This window comes from Bubalus kerabau, chromosome 2, assembly GCF_029407905.1.
Source record: "Bubalus kerabau isolate K-KA32 ecotype Philippines breed swamp buffalo chromosome 2, PCC_UOA_SB_1v2, whole genome shotgun sequence".
Lineage (NCBI taxonomy): Eukaryota > Metazoa > Chordata > Mammalia > Artiodactyla > Bovidae > Bubalus > Bubalus kerabau.
The window spans coordinates 58,835,406-58,855,930 of record NC_073625.1 but is presented as its reverse complement, the minus strand read 5'-3'; the positions used below and the strand labels follow the sequence as shown (position 1 = coordinate 58,855,930).

The following is a 20,525-nucleotide window of genomic DNA, read 5'->3' as shown; positions in this document are numbered from 1 at the left end:
TTGAAAGTTAAAACATATCTTTAAAAGTTATTATAAGGTTTTGGTAGATGACAGGTAGATCTATCACAATACGGGCTTTCAATGGAAAAGGGCCAGCCATTAACACATCCTTCACCACCCATGGTCCCAGAGGCAATATAGCCCATATTTTCTAGTGGCACCTTTGAAATCTACCTTTATATTTCTAAGTAATATGCTCATTATTCCATTTCCCTCTCTCTTTCTCACCCATTTTTTATCAAATTATCCATTTTCTGTTGAGTTACTATAATGGAAGAGAAGAGTTAATCTCTCCACCACACACAAAAACACATAAACACACACAAGTCACATCCCTCATCATAAGTTCCACACCATAATCTTTTATTATATGATAGTTGCAAATATTTTCTTGTGCATCTTTGCTTGTCATACATATTGAAATAACCCTTGCTTCTTTTCTTCTATATAGCCATCATTAACTACTGGTGTGTTATGTATTATTTACATACATATATATATATATATATATATATATATATATATATATACACACAGGGATATTTTTCCATATGGAAGACAGGCATACATTTTTCAAATTTAAAATAAAAACTGGATAAAGATATTTAATGAATTTGTAGAAAGAAAAAAGCATCTATTTTTTCTGAGTCCTGAATTGGATTCCAGAAATCTTCACAGTAGTCAGAACTCTGCCACTTACCAGCTATGGAAGCTCAGGTATGCATTTTACCTCTCAAGTTCTCAGATTCTTTATCTGTAGAAGGAGAAACTGGCATTCACTTTCTGAAATTCTGAAACAATTCTGATGTAAAAGTATGATATGATATGATTATAGTGTATTTGATTATATTCATTTAGATGCTCTAACAGATTTAAAATTGTTAATAGAGAAACCCAAGACCAATATTGCTTCTTAGGGTCTAATCCTACAATAATGAAGATGGTCTTGTCTGTGAATTAGATTTTCTATGCAGTGGATGCCTTATTTTACATTCTAAAAGCCTGAAACAGTGCTATCAAATTCAGGCTGCATCCGATTATTCAACTAGGTTTAATGTCAAATGCTGGTTCTAATTCTGTAGATCTGAGGACAGGCCTGAATTACTGCTTTTCTGACAAGCTTCACAAATCTGCAGCAAGGGCTACAGTTTAATTTTAGCTGAGCACATATACAGAGCAAATATGTGTTACTACCTGTGGTGAGCAGGTCATCAAATTCTCTGATATACAAACTGAGTTCACCATAGGATTTTGAGTCAAGATAAAGTGTTTAAGATACAGTCAATGGTATTCCTGCACAATTCAGTTGATCATGTGCAAGTATTGTTTTCCAATAAAATGCAGCCTATTCTATTTTGGCTCATAATAGAACTCTAAGCCATAAACAAGGTGGAAAATATGATTACTAACTCAGATTCTGTATTTATACATCATATGATAGCCACTTATTAGCAAATGATCAGTTTATTGAGAACTTTACTTTTTACTAAATGATAGATTTACCTCAAATAAAAGTTGTCTAAATTACTCTCAGAGTATTTTTACCTAAAGCTATTATTTCTTCTTAAGAGAAATGCAATATTTAATTATTTTTCAAATCCTACCACAGTAACTACATAAATTAGAGAAAAATCTTTCATGTTGACAATCAATCACAAAATCTGACTATAAAGCTCACTGTATCCAGGAAGAATAACTAAGAAACACATTCTCCTATAAATAACCTCATTCTACTGCTGTAACCTCAAAAACAAAAGCAAACAAAAAAACAGAAGGTGAATGCTGGTAATTTTCAGAACATGGTTAAGACTGCTGGAACATAATTTGTCCCAGCAACACTCCATCAGAACGTACGGCATGTACGGCATTGAATTTGTAGCACTTCTTTCTGTAGTTTATCAGGAAAGACCATGAAGTGCAGTACTTTTTAATTTTTTTATTTCAAGACACCCAGTTCTAGGACCATGTCCATAAATCATTGTCTTTGACCCCTGCAACCTCATTTTGCTGCCCTAGAGGGGGGAAGGTCTTACAGTATATCCTCAAGAAATCAAGAAAATCAAAGTCAATTTCTTTTTGAACTCTCCTTCTAAGGTATCGAGGGGAAGTAATCATCTCCTTACAAATCCTCCTACAGCCTTCTTTGTAATGCTCACTAGAGACCTGAATACACTCCTACTTGACACTCTGAATGCCTATCTTCATACAGAATTTAATGGACAGTCCGACCTTCAAGAATGTGGTCTTGATTAAATCGATCAAATATGTGTCCTTTCCAGGAAAAAGTGGTAACAGACAGCCCTCGTTATTTCTTAGAGTTTCTTCTCTTGAAGAAAGCAGTCCATTCCTTTATTTGTTAATTCACTTAACAAACACATACTGAAACCCCACCATATGTCAGACACTGGCCCAGCCTTGAAGATATAGGGATGAGCAAGAAAGCCAGGGTTTCTGACCCACCCTGAACTTCCAGTGTCACAGTTCAGCAATGGTCAAGTTCAGTCTAAAGTCCCTGGATGCTTGACCTTCAACTTCTTTGTTCCCAAACACCATAAAGTGTTTCTGATATACTGAATCTCAGTGTTCACGGGAATGAGCCAGAATGAACTGTGGATCATTATAAAGTAACACTGCCACCCTCAAGAAGAAGAAAACTCTGGTTCAGCTTATCAGGGGTTAGTGTTAGGTTTCTGTCTTTCAAAATATCTGCAGAGGCGATTCTCTCTATGTCGAAAACTTTTATGTTATCCTGTGATCTTTATCCATGTATTGGTTTCTTTTCTTTTTTTTTTTTACTCATTCATGTATTCATTTTGCTGCCTAGTGACAATAAGACACTGCATCTACCGAGTGGTCATAGCTTAAAACATCTTTCTGGCAATTAAAATCTGAAGAACCTAGAAAAGTGAAATCACCTGATGACAATAGAGAACTTGAAAGTAAGTGTTAGTTGCTCGGTCCCATTTGACTCTTTGAGATCCTAGGACTGTAGCCCTCCAGGCTGCTCTGTCCAGGAGATGTCCCAAGCAAGAACAGTGGAGTGGGCTGGCATTTCTTTCTCCAGGGGATCTCCCCAACTAGGACTGAACCCAAGTTTCCTGTGTATCCTGCTTTGGAATGCAGATTCTTTACAGTCTGAGCCACTGGGAAGCCACCAGTGAGGAGTGTTATATTAGAAAACCATTTTGTAACCCTGATACTGTGTGTTATTTATTAAATAACCTTCTTATTTAAAAAAAAAGAAAAAAAAAACAGAAAAGAAAATTCAATGGAGAGGGGCAGAAGGGCACTTATATGTTCTAAAATTAAGGAAGCCTAATTTGTCCATATGGCTTTTGTCAAGGCAGACTGAACGCAGATTGGAAAAGAATTTCCAGACACAGAGCATTTCAGAAAGGAGTGAGTTTACTAGGAACAAAAAGCAGAGATAATGTGGGCACTGTGAGTGCAGTGTGGCAATATTTCCTGACAGACCAGGGAGAGTAGATGCTTTCTGTGTGTTAGTTCAGTTCAGTTCAGTCGCTCAGTCATGTCCGATTCTTTGCGACCCTATGAATTGCAGTACACCAGGCCTCCTTGTCCATCACCAACACCTGGAGTTTACCCAAACTCATGTCCATTGAGTCGGTGATGCCATCCAACCATCTCATCCTCTGTCATCCTCTTATCCTCCTGCCCTCAATCTTTCTCAGCATCAGGGTCTTTTCAAATGAATCAGCTCTTTGTTATCAGGTGGCCAAAATATTGGAGCCTCAGCTTCAACATTAGTCCTTCCAATGAACACCCAGGACTGATCTCCTTTAGGATGGACTGATGTGTTAGTAGCGAATCTTTATTATGGGTTTTCCTGGTGGCTCAGATGATAAATAACCCACCTGCAATGCAGAACCCTGGGTTTGATCCCTGGGTTGGAAAGATCCCTTGGAGGAGGAGGGCATGGCAACTCACTCTAGTATTCTTGCCTGGAGAATCCTTATGGACAGAGGAGCCTAGCAGGCTACAGTTCATGAGGTCACAAAGAGTCAGATATGATGACTGAGTGACTAAACACACACACACACACACACACACACACACACACAACCAATCTTTATAGCCTCAAGACAAAGAAAATTCCTACTGGGCGGTTAGAATTCGATGATTGGCTAGGGCACTATAGGGTGAGCATAGGGTGGGCATTTTTGCTAATATGGGGTTAGGAAGCTGTCTGTAAAGAATCAGGCAGCTTTTGGCGTCACACCTGTCATCTTGGGATAGGACTCCACAGCTTTGACAACAGAATAGATACAATATATGAATGCAAATATTGTTTTACTAGAACAGCAGAGCTATATCTGACATCTTCCAACACTTTTGGGATAAAAACTTTAAAAACCTTAAAAACTCATAAGCAAAAATAATGGGTGTGAAATATTGTACAAAATTTGAGGGAGAACCAGTAAAGAGATATCTTTCTTCAATTTTTAAAAGTACTGCCATATACCAGACTACATCCAATATTAAGAAAGGATATTACTTTAACTCGGTTGTATTTTCTGCTTTTACCCATTTTTATTGTACTACATCTATATTAGTCACTTACTATTTTTTTCATCCAGGATTATTTGTTTTCATTTTAAGTTTAATACTTCAGGTTGAAAACTGAATGAGGAGAGTTCCTCCCCACCTAATATTGTGTGTGTGTTGGTGGGAGGAGAAGTTGAGGGTAGTGTTAAAAGAGAAAAAGATAAAAAAATGGAGATTTGAGGACATCTGAACCTGAAATAAGAGAGTCATGAATGGGTGAGATCTCCATTTAGCTATCTTTTCCCTGAGGAAACTCAATAATTTGCACAGTGTGGGACAGCTAGGGCTAAAGCTAAAGAAGATGATTTTATTGGCTCTAGACTTTCCAGGACAGATTTCAGATCTTCAAAAGCAGCTGCAAGTTGAGGAGGGAAAACACATAAATGAAAAAGTCACAGAGTGGAGGTACTTGCCTGTATATAAATGCTCTTGAAAACATTCATTATAGTCTGAAGTATGGAGGCATATAGGGCTTCCCTTGTGGCTCAGCTGGTAAATAATTCTCCTGTAATGTGGGAGACCTGGGTTTGATCCCTGGGTTGGGAAGATTCCCCAGAGAAGGAAACAGCTACCCACTCCAGTATTTTGGCTTGGAGAATTCCAGTCCCTGGAGTCACAAAGAGTCAAACATGACTGAGTGACTTTCACTTTTACAGATGCAGATAGGGGGCATTAAAGAGCCCAGTGGAAAGTCAGAACTAGAGGGCCTAAAGTAGTGATCAAATACTGATCAACACAGAGAAACAGTTTGCAGAGAAATCATACCAACTTAAACAGATTTAGTAAAGAGCTAAGCCTTTCCATTCAAACCTAAGAATTACTATATTTTAGGGCCAAACACTGTTTGACAGCAAAGTGATTGATCCTTTGGCTCAGGGCAAATAGAATTATTCTGCTATGCAAATTGTAAAACCAAGCCTACAAAATACTATTATAAACAGCTAGTAATGCATTTGCCAGATGAAATGAATGAACACTCTTTAGAAGAATGTAGTTAAATCCAAACCAACTGAAACACATTGTGCACAATAGCTAATATATAATAAGTTTTAAACAAATCACTAGAAGTGGCAAGAAAGAAAATGTAACACATTTTTAGGACCAAAACCTGTCAATAGAAAAAGACACTTAGATAACCAGATGCTGAAATTAAAAAACATCTATTTTTAAGTATGTTCAAGAACTTCAAGGCAAAAAGAAAAAAGAATCATAATGATTAACTACATGGTATACCAGAGAATCACAGGGATGGGGGAGCCTGGTGGGCTGCCATCTATGGGGTCGCACAGAGTTGGACACGACTGAAGTGACTTAGCAGCAGCAGCAACAGCATACCAGCACAGGGCTTCCCTCATGGCTCAGACAGTAAAGAATCTGCCTACAGTGCAGGACACCTGGGTCCAATTCTAGGGTCAGGAAGATCCCCTGGAGAATGGAGTAGCAATGCACTCCAGTATTCTAGACTGGATAATTCCATGGACTGAAGAGCCTGGTGGGCTTCAGTCCATGGGGTCAGAAAGAGCCAGACATGACTGAGCAATTAACACATGTGTACACACCAGCACTAAAGAGGAAATATAAATAAATCAGTATTCTAGATTTAAAAATAGAATATCTGCAATAAAAGCATTAACAGAGTGGGTAGCCAATGAACCAGAGGAAAGCTCAAAGACGTTATCTAATTTGAAGACCAGAGAGAAATAATTCTGAAAAAGAGAAGAGGTATTATGTTACCTATATGGAACACTGAATTTTCTACTATAAGGGTAAACAGAGTATTTTGAGGAGAGGAAACAGACTGAGCAGAGCGAAAGAATGTTTGGATAAATAAATGCAAACACATGTGCACATTTGATGAACAACTCAATATAAGTAAATCTCAAGCAACATATATATTATAAAGTAAAACAAAAAACCCTTGATCACATAATATTCAGACTTTTGCAAGTCAAGAAATGAGATAAAAACTTTAAGCCAACTAGAGAACAAGATGGCGGAGGAGTAGGTGGACCTGGAGTACATTTCTCTCCATGGATACATCAGGAATACACCTTCAGACCCAGAAGTGCATGCAGAATATCAGCTGAGAGCAGACAGGAATACCTGACCAATGGAGAAGAATATATAGCATCATACAAAACTCAGTAGGATGAAGGAACTATGGGGGAAAACAGGAGTGTTAGTAGCACTGGACCTGCCCTCAGCGGGTGGGGGAACTGAACCAGGGGTCCAATCCTCACATCAGGGCAATTGTCTGAGTCAGAGGAGAAACATTTAAGGCTGAAAGTATAAGAGCTGATCTGTGGCAGCCTAAATGGAATGAGAATCAGACAGTCCTCCCTTCAGTCATACATAGCACGTACATAGACACAGGTCCCCTAGAAGGCACAGAGGCTGGGAGATGGAGTTTAGAAATTGTGGATCAATCCCAGGGTGAGGGTTGCTGTTCACTGTGGAGAGATGGATCCAGAGGATGTGAGGGAGGAGATTGCGGTGGCAAATGCCTGTGGAGGAAAGCCAGGCAGCAATGGAAGCAGGGCAATACCGCTGAATCACACGTATGGGGTGGAGCCATCATCAAAGCCTCTCTCTCCCCACATGCCAGCATTGGCAGCTGAACAATAGAAAGTCTGGCCCATCAAGCACCTGATGCACCAAACTACAGAGTAGACTCCACCCAGGGTGCCCCTTTAAGTGCCTAAAACACCAATCTACAGCATTTGACCCCAGCCAGGGGAGCCCTTCTTTGTGCTGAGCCACAGAACAACAGAGAAGGACCCCAGGCGAGGGAGCCCTCTAAGTGCATAAATGGGCAGATCCACAGAGAAAGACTGGCCAAAGAGGTCTTCTGATTGCCAGCTACCAAAGGTTCAGAGAAAGACTCTGAAAGGTCCATAACTCCTGAGCCAGAGGCAGTGCATGTCCCTGAACACTTGGCACCACCAGGGTCCCAGTAACCCAAGAGTTGTGCCACCTTCATGGTCAACCCTCATGGGCAGAACTGTCACTGGCGGAAAAAAATCTTGTGCCTATGCACGGAGGGTTGCTTCAGTCATGTCCAACTCTTTGCGACCATGTGGACTGAGGCCTGCAAGTCTTCTCTGTCAGGGGGTTTCTCCAGGCAAGAATACTGGAGTGTATTGGCCAATACCAGTTGCCATACCCTTCTAGAGTAATATATTTACTGCTCCCCTAGCTGCTAACTCCCCTGAGTACCTGGTGCAGCCAAAACTCCTGCAACCCAAGCAGCTGCACCACCTCCACACCTAGCCCTCACTGGGGCAGTTCAAGTCCTTCAGGAGCAAACCCCAGTGGACGACCCACATGCAGAGGTGGAAATAAAACCACAATGGAAACCCAGAAGCAGTGTGGCTAAGGAAAAAGGCCCAAAACTTTCCCACCAGCTGTGCAAGCTGAATATTAAATCCTCATGATCAACTAGGCAGACTTTGTGTCTATGGAATATATAAAAGGACAATGACCTACAAAAGAAAATGCACTAGTTCTGATAGCTGTGGACATTGGAGGCAGAAACACATAGGAGTAGGACCAGATTAGAATCTGAGCTGTTGTCACAGCAGGTCCAGAGATCAGCACAGTATTGGAGAACACCCTAGGCGGGTGAGATGGACTGTGACTCTAAGCAAGGGAAAGGACTCTAACAGCAGTGACTCAAGAAAAGCATTTATTATTCTTATGTTTTCACTTGTTCTGCAGATTCTTTTGGATTTTTTTTTCACTTTTTTCTTTTTCTCATGTCTCCCCACCCCCACCATTTTAGTTGCTGATTTTATCCAGATTATGAAATCCAGTAAAGTTTTGAGCTTTTTTTTTTTTCCCCTCCCTCAGTCTCATTTTTTTTTTTTTTTTTTTTTTTATAAACCTCTGCCTCTACTTTGGGTTTTTGCAGTTCTGTGGAGTTTTCCTTTTCCTTTTTTTTTCCTTTTTTAAAAATGTATTCTTCTTTTTTCACTTTTTAAAAAAATTTAAAAGTTTTAAACCTATTATTCACTTTTTTACATTTATTCCTTTGTTTGCTTTTCCTACTGTTCTTCTCCCCTTGTAGTAAATCTTTAATGTAGATAAATCTTGTTTATCTACCTCTATTTATCTGTATAGCTATTCTTTCTTTCTTTTCTTTCTTTCCTGCCCTCTCAACATATTTGTTAGGTTTTTTCCATTACTTTATTCACCATTTGGCACCTTGCTTTAGTTTTGTTTTCCAGTTTGTTCTTTAGTTAGTTTTTCTCTTAACTGGTAGATAAAATTTTTTTATTTCCTTTGTTCACTGGGTCAATATATTGTACTTTATTTTTGTTGGGCTGTTTTGATTTTGTTATGGGTGTATATGTATATGCCATTACTTAATTATTATTTGCCTGTTTTTGTAAATACTGTTTGTCTGGGGTTCATCTTTGTTTTGTCTTGTTGGGTATTTGTTTTAATCTCACTTAATGCCATTAAAAAACACTTGTGGAATATTCATTCCTGACCAGAGATCAAGCTCTGAGCCTTTGGAGTGGAAGCACTGACTCCAAGACCCTAGATTATCAGAGAGCTAACTCTAGGGATTATCAAATAGTGAGAACTCACACAAAGGAAGCCACTTGAACACAGGGCCTGGCATCACACAACCACCAGTAGTAGCCTGTACAGGATGCCTCATCTAAACAACAAAGCAAAAATACAAACCTAGTCATCAGCAGACAAGATTACATCCTTACTCAGTTTTGTACATTAGAGGAAAAACAAAGAAAAAAAATCCAGCACAAATCTCACCCTATATGAAGCTTACACAAGCCACTGGACCAATCTTAGGAGGACAGAAACCAAAAGGAAGAAAGAATTAAACCTTTCAGTCTGAAAAAAGGAGACATCGAATACAATATATTAAAAAATAATAGTAATAACAATGAAAAGGCAGAGAAATACTACACAAATGAAGGAGCAAACTATAAATACAGAAGTTCAAATAAATGAAGAGTAAATAGGCAAACTACCTGAGAGAGAATTCAGAATAAGGATAGTAAACATGATCAAAAACCTTGAAAACAGAATGAAGAAAATGCAAGACTCAATTAACAAAGACCTAGAAGAATTAAAAAACATACAGAGACAAACAACATAATTACAGAAATTAACAATACTCTAGAAGATATCAATAGCAGAATATCTGAAGCAGAAGAATGAATCAGTAAGCTGGAAGATAAAATGGTAGAAATAACTACTGAAGAGCATGATAAAGCAAAAAGAATGAAAAGAGCTGAGGATAGCCTCAAAGACCTCTGGGAGAATATCAAACACACCAACATTCGGATTATAGGGGTCACAGAAGAAGAGGAAAAGAAAGGGTATGAGAAAACTTTTGAAGAGATTATAGTTGAAAATTTCCCCAACATAGAAAAGGAAATTGTCAATAAAGTCCAAGAGGTACAGAGTTCCATAAACCCAACAAGAAACACACCAAGACACATACTAATCAAACTAACAAAGATTAAACCCAAAGAAAGAATATTAAATGCAGCAAGGCAAAAACAACAAGTAACATACAAGTGAAACCCCATACATCTAATAGATGATCTTTCAGCAGAAACTCTGCAAGCCAGAAGGGAATGACAGATACATTTAAAGTTCTGAAAGGGAAAAACCTAGAACCAAGATTACTATACCCAGCAAAGATCTCATTCAAAATCAATGGAGAAATCAAAAACTTTTCAGACAAGCAAAAGTTAAGAGAATTCAGCACCACCAAATGAGCTTTACAATAAAGTTAAAGGGACTTATACAGTCACAAAATACAAGAGAAGAAAAATATCTGCAAAATCAAACCCCAAACAATTAAGAAAATGGAAATAGGAACATATATATCAATGATTACTTTAAATGTGAATGGATTAAATGCTCCAACCAAAGGCACAGACTGGCTGAATGGATACAAAAATAAGACCCATTTATATGCTGTCTACAAGAAATACACTTCAGACCTAAAGAGAAATATAGACTGAAAGTGAGAGGATAGAAAAATATATTCCATGTAAATGAGAAGCAAAAGAAAGCTAGAGTAGCAATCCTCATATCAGACAAAAGAGACATCAAAATAAAGAAGATTACAAGAAATAAAGGAAGGACACTTGATCAAGGGATCAATCCAAGAGGAAGACATAACAATTGTAAATATCTATGCACCCAACAAAGGAGCACCTTAATACATAAAACAAACACTAACATACATAAAAGGAGGAATTGACAGTAACACAACAATAGTAGGAGACTTTAACACGCCACTAACACCAGTAGACAGATCATCAAAACAAAATTAATAAAGAAACACAAGTCTTAAATTATATATTAGATGAGATGGCTTTCATTGATATCTTCAGGACATTCCACCCAAATGTAGAAGAATGCCCCTTCTTCTCAAGTGCACATGGAACATTCTTCAGGATAGATCACATCTTGGGTCACAAATAAACCTCAGTATATTTAAGAAAATTGAAATTGTATCAAGCCTCTTCTCTGACCACAATGCTATGAGACTAGATATCAATTACAAGAAAAAATGTAAAAAAACACACAAACTCATGGAGATTGAACAATATGTTTCCAAATAATCAACAGGAAACTGAAAAAATCTAAAGGGAAATTTTAAAATTCTAGAAACAAATGACAATGAAAACACGACAACTCAAAACCTATAGGATGCAGCAAAAGCAGTTCTAAGAGGGAAGTTTCTAGCAATAGAATCCTACCTCGAGAAACAAGAAAAACATTGAAGAGACAACCTAACTTTACATCTAAAACAACTGGAAAAAGAAGAACCAAAAAAAAAAAAATTAGTAGAAGGAAAGAAATCATAAAGATCTGAGCAGAAATAAATGAAAAAGAAATGAAAGAAACAATAGTAAAGATTAATAAAACTAAAAGCTGGTTCTTTGAGAAGATAAGCAAAATAGACAAACTTTAGTAAGACTCATCAAGGAAAAAAGAGAGAAGAATCAAATCAATAAAATTATAAATGGAAAAGGAGAGATTACAACATACAATGCAGAAATATGAAGGATTATAAGAGACCATCATGAACAACCATATGGCAATAAAATGGATAAACTGGAAGAAATGGACAGATTCTTAGAAAAGTTCAATCTTCCAAGACTGGACCAGGAAGAAATAGAAATTATGAACAACCCAGCTACCAGCACTGAAATTGAAGTTGTGATCAAAAATCTTCCCAAAAACAAAAGCCCAGGACCAGATGGCTTCACAGGAATATTCTATCAAACATTTGGAGAAGAGCTAATGTCTGTCTTTCTAAAACTCTCAAAAAATTACAGAGGAAGGAACACTTTGAAACTCATTCTACAAGACCACCATCATCCAGATTGCAAAACCAGACAAAGACAATACAAAAAAGAAATCTACAGGCCAATATCTCTGATGAACATAGGTGCAAAAATCCTTAATGAAATTTTAGCAAACAGAATTCAGCAACACATCAAAATGCTTATACATGGTGATCAAGTTAGGTTTATTCCAGGTATCCAAGGATTCTTCAATACACATAAGTCAATCAATGTGATACACCATATTAACAAATTGAAAGATAAAAACCATATGATAATATCAATAGATGCAGAAAAAAGCCTTTGACAAAATTTAGCACCCATTTATTATTAAAACTCCTCAGAAAATGGACATAGAAGGAACCTACCTTAACATACTAAAGGCCATTTGTGATAAGCCTACAACAAACATTATTCTCAATGGTGAAAAACTGAAAGAATTCTCTCGAAGATTGAGAACAAGACAAGGGTGTCCTCTTTCACCACTATTATTCAACATGGTTTTGGAAGTCCTAACTACAGTAATCAGAGAAGAAAAAGAAATAAAAGGAATCCAGATCAGAAAAGACAAAGCAAAGCTCTCACTCTTTGTAGATGACATGATACTGTACATAGAAAATCCTAAAGATAGTATCAGAGAATAACTAAAGTTAATAAGTGAATTTAGCAAGTTGCAGAACACAAAATCCATACACAGAAATCACTTTCATTTCTCTACATTAACAATGAAAAATCAGAAAGAGAAGTTAAGGAATTAATCCCACTCACCACTGGAACAAAAATAATTAAATATTTAGAAATAAACTTATCTAAAGGTGACAAAAGAACTGTACACAAAAAATTATAAAACACTGATGAAAGAAACAAGGCAACATAAACAGATGGAGAGAATATACTACCAAACACAATCTACATATTCAATGTGATCCCTATCAAATTACCAATGGCATTTTTCACAGAACTAGAACAAAAAAAATTCACAATTCATATGGAAACACACACAAAAAAACCCTGAATAGCCAAAGCAGTCTTGATAAAGAAGAATGGAGCTGGAGGAATCAACCTTCCTGACTTAAGATTATACTACAAAGCTACAGTCATCAAGACTATATGGGACTGGCACAGAAACAGAAATTCAGATCAATGGAACAAGATAAAAAGCCCAGAAGTAAACCCATGCATCTATGGGTACCTTATTTTTGACAAAGGAGGCAAGAATATACAATAAAGTGAAGGCAGCTTCTTCAATAAATAGTGCTGAGAAAACTGGACAGCTACATGTAAAAGAATGAAATTAGAACACTTCCTAACACCATACACAAGGATAAATTTAAAATGGATTAAAGACCTACTGTAAGACAAGAAACTATAAAACTCTTAGAGGAAAACAGGCAGAACACTCAATGACATAAATCAAAGCAAGATCCTCTATGACCCACCTCCTAGAGTAATGGAAATAAAAACAAAAATAAACAAGTGGGACCTGATTAAATTTAGAAGCTTTTTCACAGCAAGAGAAACTATAAGCAAGGTGAAAAGACAACACTCAGAATGGGAGAAAATAATAGCAAATGAAACAAGTGACAAATGATTAATTTCCAAATTATACAAGCAGCTCATACAACTCAATACCAAAAAAATAAACAGTCCAATCAAAAAGTGGGAAAAAGACCTTAATAGACAATACTCCAAAGAAGGCATACAGATGGCTAACAAACACATGAAAAGATGCTCAACATAACTCATTATTAGAGAAATGCAAATCAAAATTACAATGAGATATCACCTCACACCGATCAAAATTACCATCATTTAAAAATCTACAAACAGTAATAGGTGGGGAGGAAGTGGAGAAAAGGGAATGTTCTTACACTGTTGGTGGGAATGTAAATTGATACAACCAATATGGAAAATGGTATGGAGATTCCTTAAAAGACTAGAAATAAAACCACAGTATGACCCAGCAATCCCACTCCTAGGCATATATCCTAAGGAAACCAAATAGAAAAAAAGAGACATGTATCTCATTGTTCATTGCAGCACTATTTACAATAGCTAGAATATAGAAGCAACCTAGATGTCCATTAATAGATGAATGGATAAAAAAGTTGTGGTATATATACACAATGGAATATTAGTCAGTCATAAAAAGAAATGCATTTGAGTCAGTTTAATGAGGTGGATGAACCTAGAGCCTATTAAACAGAGTGAAGTAAATCAGAAAGAGAAAGAGAAATATCGTATACTAATGCATATATATGGAGTCTAGAAAAGTGTTTGGAGAAGGCAATGGCAACCCACTCCAGTACTCTTGCCTGGAAAATCCCAAGGATGGAGGAGCCTGGTGGGCTGCAGTCCATGGGGTCGCTAAGAGTCGGACACGACTGAGCAACTTCACTTTCACTTTTCACTTTCATGCATTGGAAGAGGAAATGGCAACGCACTCCAGTGTTCTTGCCTGGAGAATCCCAGGGACGGCAAGGCCTGGTGGGCTGCCATCTATGGGGTCGCACAGAGTCGGACACGACTGAAGCGACTTAGCAGCAGCAGCAGAAAAGTGTTACTGACAAATTTATTTGCAGGGCAGCAATGGAGAAACAGACATAGATAATAGATTTATGGAAACGGGGAGAGGAGAGGAGAGGGTGAGATGTATGTTGAAAGTAACATGGAAACTTGCATTAGCATATGTAAAATAGATAGCCAACTGCGATTAGCTGTGTGTCTCAGGAAAGTGAAACAGGGGCTCAGTATCAACCTAGAGGATTGGGATAGGGAGGAAGATGGGAGGGAGGTTCAAACGGAAGGGGATACATGTATATCTATGGCTGATTCATGTTGAGTTTTGACAGAAAATAACAAAATTCTGTACATCAATTATTCTTTGATTAAAAAAAAATAACTAAAAAAAAATAATAAGCCACTAGATAAAAATGTTAGATTGTCTATAATGGAACAACCATACTGAATGCTAAATACAGCCCATATGCCTATATGTTCTCAGGGCGGGGATTGGTGGGGATGGCTGCAAGAAAACAATAGAAAAATAATTATTAAAGTGTTTAGATAAAATGTTTCAACCCATAAATATACACATAAATTAATGAAAAATTAATGGAAAATAGTTTTTTGTTTTTTTGTTTTTTTGTTTTTTTTTCAGATCAGTTCAAGATGAGACAACTTTTCACTAGGAGACATGTACTATAGGAATCGCCAAAAGAAATTTTCAACTGAAAAGAAGCAACACAAGATGGGAATTAAATGGGTATTAGCTATTGATAGCATGAAAAAATATAAGCTTACTAGTTTAATGCAAAAATCCTTACAAAAATAACACAAAGGAAAGGGACATGTTGAATTATATTGATGCAATGATTTTTAATTTTATGAAAATATTTAATTATTAGACTTTGATAACAAGGAATAATATCATAATCCCCTGAACAGTCATTCACATCAATGAAAAATAATGTAAAATGGTAGAGCTAAAAAGCCAATAGAGGAATTAAAATAGAATAACTGCATACTCAATATACCCAAGAATGAAAAGCAGTTACAGAAGAGAAAAAAAAAAAAAATAACTAGAAGATAAAGAGACTGCAACAAATTCTAGACCTACATCATAATATTTGCATTAAATAAAGAGACAATCTAATTCAAGCACAGATTTTTTTTAATCATTTCTATTTACCTTGTTGATGAGGAAAGGATCTCCTCCTTTAAGTTATGTGAAATGCCTGAACAAATATTGCCTGCCACTGGACAGATGAAATAAACCACAATTCATAGTCACAGAGACTCAGAAAGACTTGGCAGACTTTCTGCCAAGTGGGGAGGAGGACGCCGCACATAGTGCAGGGCCACACAGGGCTGAACTTAGGAACCGTGGATAAGCAGAGGCAGTGAGAGGGAGGCTCTGGAGTAATGAGAGGGTGGGGTGACCCTGGTTTTCTGAGGAAAGACTTAATTAGCTAATTTAAATAATTCCACATGCTGGCAAGAAACTGAGGCTTGCTACTGGGCATTAGTAGGCTCTGTGCCTGGTCTCTGAGATAAAGGGGCTTGTTTGGCAAGGAAACCTTATTTTCAGCAGCCAAGGTGGGAGGCAACTTTGTGAGTATGCTATCTGAGACCTTCCTAATGTTACTAAATGTCAAGACATCACTTAAATATTCGATCTTAATTTCAAATCTCATACTTGGCTAGGTTTTTAAATAAAAGGCTAAAGAATATGAGGTCTCATAGGAAAATATATACATATAAAAAATCAGATGGATTAACAATGTTAGGATAGAAAAAAGCCATGCACACAGTAAGAATAAGAAAGCAAGTGTGGCTATAGTTGTAACAGATGATATACATTTCAAGACAGAGTATTACCAGTCATGAAGAGGAACTCTTTATATGGATAAAAGGCTAATTTTACTAGGAAGATATTCCATTATGGGATGTGCTTGTACTGAAAATCAGGGCTTTACAGTACTTGAAACCAAAATGGGTACAGCTAAAGGGATAATTAGACAACTTTACTCTCATAAATGAATATTTAAATCACATTATCTATAATTGATAAAACTGGGTAAAAATATTAACAAGCACTTAGAATATTTAAGCATTATCTTGAAACTTACCTCAATTGAAATTTATAGAATTCTGCACCCAACTTCTCAGAATTTCACCAACATAGACAAAATGTTGAACTATAATATGCCTTTAAAAAAGAGAGAGAGAAGGAAAAAGAAATAGTACAGAGTATGTTCTTTGACCACATGGATTAATTTAGAATCAATGCTACTGCTAAGTTGCATCAGTCGTGTCTGACTCTGTGCAACCCCAGACACGGCAGCCCACCAGGCTACTCTGTCCCTGGGATTCTCCAGGCAGGAACGCTGGAATGGGCTGCCATTTCCTTCTCCAATGCATGAAAGTGAAAAGTGAAAGTGAAGTCGCTCAGTCATGTCCGACTCTTCGCGACCCCATGGACTGCAGCCTACCAGGCTCCTCCATCCATGGGATTTTCCAGGCAAGAGTACTGGAGTGGGGTGCCATTGCCTTCTCCATTAGAATCAATAGAGTCAATAAATTAGAAAAGATCCAAATATCTGGAAATTACACACACACACACACACACACACACACACACTATGCTATGGTCAGAATGCTTGTTCCTCCCAAAATGCATATGTTGAAAACCTACACCCCATGGTGATGACATTAGGAGCTAGGGCCTTTCAGAGGCAATTAGGTCAGGTGAGTCCTCATGATTGAGATCACTGCTCAGATAAGACATCCCATAGAGTTCCCTAACTCTTTCTGCCAAGTATAGATACAATGAAGAAGTTTGTGATCTGAAAGACCCCCACTTGACCATAATGGCACTCTGATACTAAACTTTCCATTCCCAGAATGGTTGAGATAAACATTTTTGTTGCTTATAAGCTTCCCAGTCTGTGATGTTTTGTTATAGGGACCCAGGAGGACTTATACACATACATTTTTGAAGGATCCATGCATCAAAGATGAAATTACAAAGGAATTAAAAATGCAAATGAAATGAAATTATGACATATTAAGAAAATCTGGATGCTTCTATCACTTTACATGGGCTTCCCTGGTGTCTCAGATGGTAAAGATTCTGCCTGAAGTGAATTAGCAGCATATATAATTATATAGTAATATATTAAATACTGCACTAAATATATATTATACTATAATAACTATAGTATGTTTATCAGCAGTAATCAAGTTGTGCACTTAAGACCTCACACGTCACTGTAGGTTAAATTTTATTTCAAAGAAATAATATGCAATTATAACAAGTTAAATGCCATTCAATACAACATTCATGGGGTTTTATTTCAAACTCTGAAGACATTCCTGCTCTCTAGTCAGAGGGGTCTCAGGTTCATCATCATACAGACCAGCATTTGCTGACTTCACAGCCTTGAAAAATCTTGTAAAGTCAAACTCTAAAATCCTCTAAGAAGCTGGGATGGTACTTGCATTTCTCCCACATGATTTATGTCAGGTATATTAGCTTTCTATCACCACATAGCAATGAACCAGAGATTTAGCAGCTAAAATAACTTCCATGCTTTATCTCAAAGTTCTGTACATCAGAAGTTAGAGTGAGCTTGGCTGGATTCTCTGCTCTGGGTCTCATAAGGCTGAAATCAAGGTATTGGAAGGACCACAGTCTTATATAGAAGCTCTGGGTAGGGGATTGGGATCAGCTTCCAAGATAATACAGAGTTTTAGACAAATTCAGTTCTTTATTGTAGTAGTATTGACTGAGGTCCCTGTTTCTTTTTGGCTCTGAGCTGGGGGGCATCCTAGCAGCTGCCTACATTTCTCTCTCCATGTGCCACCTCCAACTTTGTCAAACTTTGAATTTCTCTGACTTCCCCTTCTGTTTTCTGTGATCAGTGAGTGAAAACTCTGCTTTTGAATTAGTCAAAAGGTCACCCAATTTGCAATTGTAATTACATGTTCAAAATCACTTCAAAGTTGAATCTACATTAGTGCATGATTGAATAACCTAGAAATGAGAAACTTGGGGGCAGGGGGGCTTGTAGCCATCTTTAGAATTCTACCAACCATAGAAATCTTCTTCATAACATTTACCATGGCAGGTATGGATGAGTCATGGAAAGAACTCTATTTCTGGGACCCCAGAAAATCATGGAATAAAAGTGCAAAAAGTGTCATCTTACCAACCAAATGAATATTTTGAATACTAATGTAACAAACTAGCTCTAATAGCAAAGAATGTAATCAATAAACCAATATCAATATATCTCAGACATTTAAAAAATCTTATAGGGACTTACCTTGCAGTCCAGTGGTTAAGACATTGCACTTCTACTGCAGGGAACATGGATCTAATCCCTGGTCAGGGAACTAAGACCTTGCATGCAAAGAAGTGCAATCAAAGAAAAAAAAATAAAAAAGGTTTATTGAAAAATTTGAAAAGTTGTATATCACATATTCCATCGAATGATGACACAGCTATCATAATAACAATTCCTCACATATGTGTAGAGCTTTATACTGGGTTGGGAATCAAGATATGAATATTACAATTTGTCTTAATCTTTGCAAATTCATACTTTTACTTAATTAGCCTTTTTTAAGCATGAGATGACTTAATTAAGCTTTTCTTAACCAAAAGATGACTAACTTGAACATCAACAGATGGTCAATACCGAAATCAGATCGATTATGTCCTTTGCAGCCAAAGATGGAGACGCTCTACTGCTGCTGCTAAGTCACTTCAGTCATGTCCGACTCTTTGGGACCCCATAGACAGCAGCCCACCAGGCTCCCCTGTCCCTGGGATTCTCCAGGCAAGAATGCTGGAGTGGGTTGCCATTTCCTTCTCCAATGCATGAAGGTGAAAAGTGAAAGTGCAGTCGCTCAGTCCTGTCCGACTCTGAGCGACCCCATGGACTGCAGCCTACCGGGCTCCTCCATCCATGGGATTTTCCAGGCAAGAGTACTGGAGTAGGGTGCCATTGCCTTCTCTGGGAGAAGCTCTACACATTCAGAAAAACAAGACTGGGAGCTGACAGTGACTCATATCATGAGCTCGTTATTGCAAAATTCAAACTTAAATTGAAGAAAGTAGAGAAAACCATTAGTCCATTCAGTTCAGTTCAGTTGCTCAGTCGTGTCTGACTTTTTGCGACCCCATGAATCATAGTACGCCAGGCCTCCCTGTCCATCACCAACTCCCGAAGTTCACTCAAACTCACATCCATTGAGTCCATGATGCCATCCAGCCATCTCATCCTCTGTCGTCCCCTTCTCCTCCTACCCCCAATCCCTCCCGGCATCAGAGTCTTTTCCAATGAGTCAACTCTTCTCATGAGGTGGTCAAAGTACTGGAGTTTCAGCTTTAGCATCATTCCTTCCAAAGAAATCCCAGGGCTGATCTCCTTCAGAATGGACTGGTTGGATCTCCTTGAAGTCCCAGGGACTCTCAAGAGTCTTTTCCAACACCACAGTTCAAAAGCATCAGTTCTTCGGTGCTCAGCTTTCTTCACAGTCCAACTCTCACATCCATACATGACCATAGGAAAAACCATAGCTTTGACTAGATGGACCTTTGTTGGCATTCAGGTATGACCTAAATCAAATCTCTTATGATTATACAGTGGAGGCAACAAATAGACTTAAGTGATTAAGTCTGGTAGACAATGTGCCTGAAGAATTAATGATGGAAGTTCATAACATCACACGGGAGGCAGTGACTAAAATCATCCCAAAGAAAAAGAAATGCAAGAAGGCAAAGTGATTGAGGAAGCCTTACAGTTAGCTAAGGAAAGAAAAGTAATGAAAGGCACAGGAGAAAGGGAACGATATATCCAACTGAAAACAGAGTTCCAGAGACTTGCAAGGAGAGATAAGGAGACCTTATTCAATGAACAATGTAAAGAAAAAGAGGAAAACAAAAGAATGGGAAAGGCTAGAGGTCTCTTTAAGAAAATTGGAGACATCAAGGAAACATTTCATGCAATGATGGGCACAATAAAGGACAGAAGTAATAAGGAGAGAAACAGAAAGGACATAAGAGAATCAGAAGATATTAAAAAGAGGTGGCAAGAATACACAGAACTA

General features: G+C 37.6%; 1 long non-coding RNA gene across 1 annotated transcript; it reads right to left on the bottom strand.

Annotated features, from left to right (window-relative positions):
- Window positions 1–699: 699 nt before the first annotated feature.
- On the bottom strand, window positions 700–18,813 carry LOC129644749 (uncharacterized). Its single transcript, XR_008710956.1, has 3 exons — window positions 18,737–18,813; window positions 16,538–16,617; window positions 700–754 (listed from the first exon to the last, which is right to left on the bottom strand). It is a non-coding gene; the product is annotated as an uncharacterized LOC129644749 (long non-coding RNA).
- Between the last annotated feature and the right edge of the window lie 1,712 nt (window positions 18,814–20,525).